Raw genomic sequence first — 8,675 nt, forward strand, 5'->3', positions numbered from 1 at the left:
AACTGTCCTAGAATCCAAAATACTGAATACTTCAGAGTTCCAAATCTTGTGTCTTTTGTGTCAATTGAGTATCCAAATTAAACCCTCAAATCTTTTACTGATTACATTTCTCTACAACATGTGACTATTTAGCCCATTCTGTGTCACAGAGCTGTCATATACAAAGTATGGCGTGCTGATGGCCATATCATCTCCTCCACAGAAAGCCACCATTCCTACAGGTGCCCCAGTCTGAACTCGCTCCCACCACTGGAAGTCTGACAGTTCCTGAAAATTTCATCAAAATCGGTCCATAACTTTTTGAGTTGTGTTGATGACAGAGAACCAGACAAACAAACAGGGGTGGAAACATAACCTCCTTGGCGGAGGTATAGATTAAGATTTGGACTTACAATAAATACCAAACAAATCTTTTAAAGAATTGCCGCAACAATTAAACCATATGTGCCTTTAAGAAAACTGTTTGATACTGAATACCTTATTTTCTAACATGAATTTGATATCATTTAAGCTGATATACAATTTTTTTCTTAAAATTTTTTAAGAGAGAGAGAGAGAGAGAGAGAGAGATCTTACCTTCTTCTTCACAGAAATAGGAACACAACAATAATGCCCTCTAATAGGATGACCACAAGTATAATGGGGACCACAATGACAGCTGTTTCTGAAATAACACATTTACTGGGAATGTTTCAAATCAGGAAGGGAAATAATTCATTGAAGAAGCAACAGGAATTTGTTAGGAATTTTGCTAAATCTAGTCCAATTTTTCTGAAATTTGTACAAATTCAGCTTAACAACTTAAGTAATCTGAGATAAGCTGATCAGTTGACTGTGTCTAGTGAAAAGTACTTTTACGGACAATATATTTGAGAAAACTGAAGATTACACTGAAAACACTTGCAATTTGTTAACAGTTTTGTCAGATCTTGTCCAAAGTTTCTAAAATTAGTACAAATGATGCCTAACAAAAATAAAAATCTGTGATAATCTGATCAGTTGTCTGTGTCTTTTTTTATGTGTCAAGTTTATTGGAACACATCATAACTTCAAATAGTTATAGTTTAATAATTGTCACATATCATGTATTGTACACTTGGATAAGACAGTGCTGCACTTGCTGCTGTCTTTCACTGCCTGCTTTTTCATGGTAAGGGTACTCTGGAAAAAGAGCAATATATTTGAGAAAACTGAAAATGACATTGAAAAGACTAGCAAATTCCAGGCCTTAAAACAGTTAAACGTTAATAATTTTGTCAAATCTAGTCAAATATTTCTGAAATTTGTACAAATGATGCTTAAAAATACTAAAAATCTGTGATAAGCTGATCAGTTGTCTGTGTCTTTTTTTAAGTGTCAAGTTTATGGGAAACTGATCATCAGAAGAGTGAGAATTGACCAAAACAAATATTTCAATATTGCAATGTATTATTTACTTTGAAATAAAACAGCAAACGTGATGATTTGAGGTTGTTTGTGTAAGAGGTTGCAAATTACCTTTAACTGTCATCTGGAAAACAACATATACCCATACAAGACTTCTCCTTACTACCAATGCCAGATGCAGATTACTCCTTACAATGGGTTTCTGTGAGGGGTTGCTGTTATCACAATATTGGACAATGTCTTAAATCTTGCCACATATCATGTATTGTACACAAGGACTAGGCACAGTGCTCCTCTTGCTGCTCATTTTCACTGCCTGCTTTTACATCCTAAGTTTACTCTGGAACAAAAAGAATACAACTGAAAAAAAACTGAAAATTACATTGAAAAGACTGGCATTTCCCATGACATAAAATAGTTAAACATGAATAATTTGGTCAAATCATGTCAAGTATTTCTGAATTTTTTTCAAATGATGCTTAACAACAATAAAAATCTGTGATAAGCTGATCAGTTGACTGTGACTAATGAAAATTATTTTCTTCGGACAATATATTTGAGAAAACTGAAAATTACACTGAAAACACTGGCAAATTCCATGGCAACACTGGTACCTGTAGCTGTTCTGATCTTCCCCATGTACTGGCATTGTCACACTTCTTGATCTGCAAAATGCAATAAAATACATATCTATTACAAGGAACGATGCAGTAGCTCATGCTGGCCACAGTGCACTAATTAATCAGATCTGGTTTGACAGCTTGTTAGGGAAGTTTGCACAAAACAACATGTGATAAATTCTATTTAACAAACCAATCAGAAACAAAATCTGTCACTTCATGTCAGCTGTGAACAGATGACAGATGGACAGTTTAATACTAAGTTAAATTTACACAAAACTGGTAAATAAACCCAACTTTGTTCATTTTGACTAAGCATTTTTTTCACCCAACTTACCACTTTATACAGTAGGTGTTACCATTTTCTTGTTACAAATTCATCTCATACTTGCTCTTTTTCTCTCTTTCCAAACAAAACCAAGGTCTAAAAAGTGTTACCAAAAAACTTCAATATAACTACTTTCATGCAGTAATGACTATGGGGCCCTAGCAATAGTCCGAAGGTTCAATAGTCCGAAGGTTCATTGGTCCGAATATTCACTACAGAACCTTCGGACCAATGAACCCTTGATTAAAAAATCGATGAAAATGTTACCACTTTTCGGACCAATGAACCTTCGGACCAATGAACCTTCGGACTATCGAGACGCCCCCATGACTACAATTACTACACACCCATTTGGTGATGAATGTAACCATGCTTCTCCAAAAGAAGCAGCTCTCAATTTTCCCCAGGGTCTTCTTCTGGCCAAAATGGCTTCCCATAGGGGAATCATGACTTTCGCAATTTTTTTTCCTTTTTCTCATCATTAAACACTACAGGCCTCCTTACACCATTCTTGATATAATACATCTCTGACCCTGAAAACATAGGAAAAAAAACAACTCAATTCTACTATTTTTAAACAAGATAATACTGTAGCAGATTTCTGGTCTATAAAAATATCAACAAGAAATGGTGCACTTTTGTCAATACCAGTACTTTGTGGATAAACAGAAAACAAACTGTGGGACATATGAACAACCAAGCTGCTATGATGAACTAAGTTGGGCATATTTGTTTCTGTTGCACGTTAAGAAATGAAAATTGTGTCAATGGGGAATACCCGCTTTAAGGGTCTGCCGCTAGATGGCGTGGGGGTGAAAGCAGTCCTTCTAAAATCTCGCAGAATCTCGCTCACGGCTTTACACCAGAGTTTAACATGGAGCGTGTGCACGCGTCGCTGACAGTGAACCAACTCAAACACAATTTACTTGAATGTGGTGCCATAACATCTGGATGAAAATGTGAATTGACTGGAAGGTATGTGTTTTCTTTTCATTTAGTGCTTGAAAAACACGAATGCTAACTATTTTCCTTGAAAAAATCAAAAATTAGTCGAGGTGTGTGTGTCAAATCTGACATGTTATGTACATGTACATGTAGACTACTGTAGGTACGAGTAGGCCTACGCTCATATTTTGTTTTAGTAGCAGGAAAGATTTTTATACTTAGTAAATGTACTTATTTATTTTCTTTATAAGGTTACCCAAAGAAGGCCCATATATCGGGGGCAAAGCCTGAAACTCTCGATTTCAGGACCCCAGGACAGCCAACTTCAAGAGCAGGATAAAATGATTACTTCAGGAATCTTACCTATCACTTCACATCAGCGGCAAAGATTGATGTAGCCACCAGTAATGCCTACCCTAAAGCTGACTTACAGGCGGCTGTGATGGACAACAACTATTGCTAAGCGCCATGAAAAGAATAAAGCATGGATAGAGGGAATGATGTAAGTGAAAACAGAGGTCTACTATTAAGAATCGGGGCCCAAATATGAGAATTATCAAACTAGGTGATAGGTGACATCATAGAATTATAATATTGTATCTAAACTAATCTAAATTGTATCTATTTAACGCTGTAACCATCTACCATGCTTTAATGGGATATGAATATTTCAGGTTGAGGAACAAACAGCGAAGGACACTGAGTAAGCAAGTTATAACAAGGAAAGAGCGCAATCTGACACAAGGAGAGACAATGGTGGATCACTGCCTCAAGATTTGAAGAGATAATTGCAGCTACAGAGAAGAAGTATATAAACAAACTGTATGAATCATTGTTGTGTCCAAAACCATTGCAGACACATGACAGTTGGACCCGGACCTGATTTCCCCTTTTGGAATGTGTATCTCGTGCACAAATCTGGGCCTAAAGAAAACCTGCAAATACTTTACTCAGTTAGAAGGCCAGATGTTCATTACGAATCGCCCATTCTGCTATTTTGTTGTGTTTACATTCAAAGATCTGTTTGTGGGGTTGATTCATTCTGACACTGGATATTTTTCTACATGTATTTTGCCGAGGATAACTTTTTTTAATGAAAAACACTATACGAAGTACGTGTCAGCTAGTTTATAGAAAGTACCCCTGTATGAGATGGTTTTATCTGCAACCACAATTTTGAAGTGCCATTTAAAAAAAAATGTTTTAACTAAATTGAAATAATTTGGTGGTGCTATATTCTTTACAAAAAGTACTTATGTGTTTATGCTGTTTTTAATAATATTTAACTGTAATGAGAAAAAAACTATGATGCTATTTTGTAAAGTATTTTTAGTGGGATGAAATAATTTGATAGTTGTATTTACAGCAAATAATTTGGTTTTTCTGCTTTTAAAAGAATTTTCAAAGTGCTGACATAATGTGGTGGTTCTATTCAAGTAAAATAATTCATAAGTACTATTTTGTAAAAAGGAACAAAAAAACTGTTCATTTGTAAAATGTTTGCTTTCTTTAATTTTTATTTCTTAAACTGTTACAAAAAGTTTTCCATACCTACAGTAATCCATTGGCTGAGAAATTGCAGCTATATAATCAGGAAAGTTATAGCACAAATAAATTATCTAAGTATTACATGGTTTCATGGTTTTTACTATGGACTGAATAATTATTTTGTTTAAATAAAACATTTGGTTTTGCTGCTTTTTAATGAATTTTCAGAGCGATGAAATAATATGGTGTTTCTACTCAAGTAAAACAATTCAGAAGTGCTATTTTGTAAAAAAAAAAAAAGAATAAAAACTGTTCATTTATAAAATGTTTTCTTTCTTTAAATTTTATTTCTTAAACTGTTACAAAAAGATTTCCAAACATGCATTATTCCATTGGCTGAGAAATTGCATCTATACATGTACAAATAAATTATCTAACTATACCTAGTTTTATGATTCTTACGATGTACTGAATAATTTTTTTAAATAAAAATAATTATTTAATTAACATTACCGGTCATGCTCAATACATCAATAAAAAAGGATATTACTTAATAACACAACCTTATGCGGGTAGAAGGCTACCGGTACCGGCACTTATGTATATTTACTGACAACTCTTCTGAAATTACGGACATAAGAAGAAAACGCACTTTGATAAATCGTACTTCCTAGGGGCACTTTCTTGCTATGGAGCTCTCTTTCCAAAACTTTATAAGTTTTTCCAAGATCAATTAACCTTTCTACGAGTATTCTTTTTGAGGCAACTCGTCTATCTTTAGGGGCCTAATTACTGTGCCTGGGTCAAGTTGTAACTGTCCTTTTAACATGGAAGGTGTGTTGACATGGGCAACCCTTCACTTCAAACAAGGCCCTGAATCCTCAGGAAAATTATGCCCACCTTGCCGACTTTGACATTCAGGTACACAACAATACTGAGGCATGTTTATTAAGGCCAGTGCCACAGTCCAAAGTATATGATATCCAACATGGCGACTGTGGAAGGACTGAATTCACACTAGCGACACCTGGCGCCAAGCGGGCTGGTATACCTCATTGGACTGGACACCAAATGCAGAGTGAAAATTAAACAAAAGGCACCAGTTATAACAAGGCAGCAAAGTCAAATGTACAGACAAAAAGCAGAAAATAAAGATGCAAAAAATAGGTCATTTTGTCAATTTTGATGCAATAGTAAATAATGATTATAAAAGTCAATCAACACTGAAGTTTAATCATGCACAACAGGTAACATAAACTGCAGGTGCTCTTGATTGGGTCTTAAAGTGTAATTTTAGATCACAAATGATCTTACATGGTCTTAATCATTACAGCAGCAGTCTTAAAATGGAATGAATCTGCTTTTAAGATCAAAAATAATCTAACATCTACTTAAGTGGTCAAGCAATTTCCTCTCCTCACAATAGAAAGTAATGTTCCAAAGGAAAGTAATGTTTGAATAATAAACCAAAATTCATACAAGTGGAAAGAACATCCCCCCTTTACCTACATTTATTATAAAGTTCTTGGCCATTCTCCTAACTGACGCCTTGGTTGGTACTCCGACCAGCATCCCCTTCCCCTTCCTGCAGATACTGAAACACAGCCTCTACTGTAGGTTAACCAAACAGCACTCTGCCATCACTGAAAGTAGTATAAGTAGTGACAAAAACAGTTCCTGGTACAATCCAACACTCCTGATGACAGTAGGTGACAAAAGTCTCAAAATGCACTCCTTACATACAGATTGAGAGCAAGTCTTTCATCTGATAAAAATGATTGACAGTTACTGAGGACAGGACATAATTACAAGTAATTGAACTTAACCACTTCAACTGGACAATGCAAGAAGCCATACAGTCTTACTTATCATCACCATAAGGTATACTTCAAAATCACCTAGAAAATGTCATCAGATTTTATGAAATGAATTGAATAGAAGGAGCAATGTGGACCATATGTGGACCTTCATATATTGATATACTCCTGTAAATGACGATTTTCCCATAATTACCAATGGTTTATGAATCCGTTCCAACATTCAAAGTTAGCCCACGATTTTTTATAAAGTTTTGATTTATTTTTATAATCACTTATGTAATAATATGACTCTCAAGCTAAACGCTGGTATCCCTTTAAATGTATTAAAAAAAAACTTTTTAAGAAAAGCTAATGCACTAACTTTGAATGTCAGAACAGATACATTTATGAATTCAATATATTGGAAAAGTAAAATTATTTGCTGGGTTTAATAATTATGTCTTTATATTGGGCATTAATAATCACCCTAAAATTTTTTAATGTATTAACCGATGGTAATTATAGAAAACCGTCCTTTACCCCAGGAAAACTTCCTTTAGGCCAAAATGACAGGTCTTCTTAATTTAAGAAAACTTTAGAACACTTACCATTTACTCAGGTTATCCACAATAACATTGTCCAGTTGGAAGCCACCACCTTCCATATCAGTCATTTTAACAGACATAACTGCTAAAAATAAAGATAATTTAACTGATATATATTTCCCTTTCATTTATAAGGGCATGCAAATCAATTACCAAGACTATGGACATTATGGCATTTATAATTAAAATTTTAATTTTAAAAAGAGGTCTTTAAAAAGTACTTTAAAAAACCTTATATTCATAAACATTACTGACTTGGCCATCCTGAGGTGTCAGTAGCGACATTATAGTTTCGATCACTTGCTGTGGCATCTCATTACCTTAATTTTCTGTATTTGCTTCAAATCATTCTCTTGGTCTTAGTTTTCCCTAGATGTCCAACTTTGTGACCAAGTCGGATAATTTTCTCTGAAGATTCTTCTCAGATTTTTTTTCCTCCTCAAGACAGCGATCGGCCTTCATCCTGATTACATATAAATATCTGAGATTATTTTTCTTTCAGGACAGCGATCCGCCTTCATCCTGAGTAAATATAAAATATCTCATATAACTTTTTTCAAGACAGCGATCTGCCTTCATCCTGATTACATATAAATATCTGAGATTATTTTTCTTTCAGGACAGTGATCCGCCTTCATCCTGAGTAAATATAAAATATCTCGTATTACTTTTCTTTCAGGACAGCAATCCACGTTCATCCTGAGTAAATATAAAATATCTCATATCACTTTTTTCAGGACAGCGATCCGCCTTCATCCTGATTACATACAAATTATTTTAGATTACTTTTTTTTTAGGACAGCGATCTGCCTTCATCCCGAGTACATACAAATTGTTTCAGATTACTTTTCTTTCAGGACAGTGATCCACCTTCATCCTGAGTAAATATAAAATTTCTCAGATTTTTTTTCTTTCATGACAGCGATCCTCCTTCATCCTGATTATATATAACTGATTGAACTGTCTCTTTAATAGATAATCTTTTAAGTAAGTTGGTTGTCTGATTGTTCTCTTTGGTTTGGTGTAAATTGGTTCTTCAATATGATCACTGTTTCACTTGCTGTGGCATCTCATCAACTGAATTTTCTGTATTTGCTTCACGTCATTCTCTTGGTCTTTGTTTTCCCTAGATGTCCAACTTTGTGACCAAGTCGGATAACTTTTCTCTGAATTTCTTCTCATATTATTTTTTTCTTCTCAAGACAGCAATCGGCCTACACCCTGATTACATATAAATATCTGAGATTATTTTGCTTTCAGGACAGCGATCCGCCTTCATCCTGAATACATACAAATTATTTCAGATTATTTTTCTTTCAGGACAGCGATCCGCCTTCATCCTGAGAAAATATAAAATATCTCATATTACTTTTCTTTCAGGACAACGATCCGCCTTCATCCTGAGTACATACAAATTTTCTCAGATTATTTTTCTTTCAGGACAGCGATCCGCCTTCATCCTAAGTAAATATTAAATATCTCATATCACTTTTTTCAGGACAGC

At 34.6% G+C, this 8,675-nt stretch overlaps 2 long non-coding RNA genes across 2 annotated transcripts; one reads left to right on the forward strand and one right to left on the reverse strand.

Annotated features, from left to right (window-relative positions):
- Window positions 1-2,000: 2,000 nt before the first annotated feature.
- Window positions 2,001-7,668, reverse strand: LOC147761880 (uncharacterized). The gene is made up of 5 exons (XR_015334875.1): window positions 7,492-7,668; window positions 7,175-7,256; window positions 6,277-6,410; window positions 2,682-2,867; window positions 2,001-2,051 (listed from the first exon to the last, which is right to left on the reverse strand). It is a non-coding gene; the product is annotated as an uncharacterized LOC147761880 (long non-coding RNA).
- Window positions 3,095-4,908, forward strand: LOC147761881 (uncharacterized). The gene is made up of 3 exons (XR_015334836.1): window positions 3,095-3,309; window positions 3,531-3,781; window positions 3,954-4,908. It is a non-coding gene; the product is annotated as an uncharacterized LOC147761881 (long non-coding RNA).
- Window positions 7,669-8,675: the final 1,007 nt, after the last annotated feature.

This window comes from Lingula anatina, chromosome 5 (genome assembly GCF_051362555.1).
Source record: "Lingula anatina isolate TDL-2025a chromosome 5, LinAna3.0, whole genome shotgun sequence".
Taxonomy (NCBI): Eukaryota; Metazoa; Brachiopoda; class Lingulata; order Lingulida; family Lingulidae; genus Lingula; species Lingula anatina.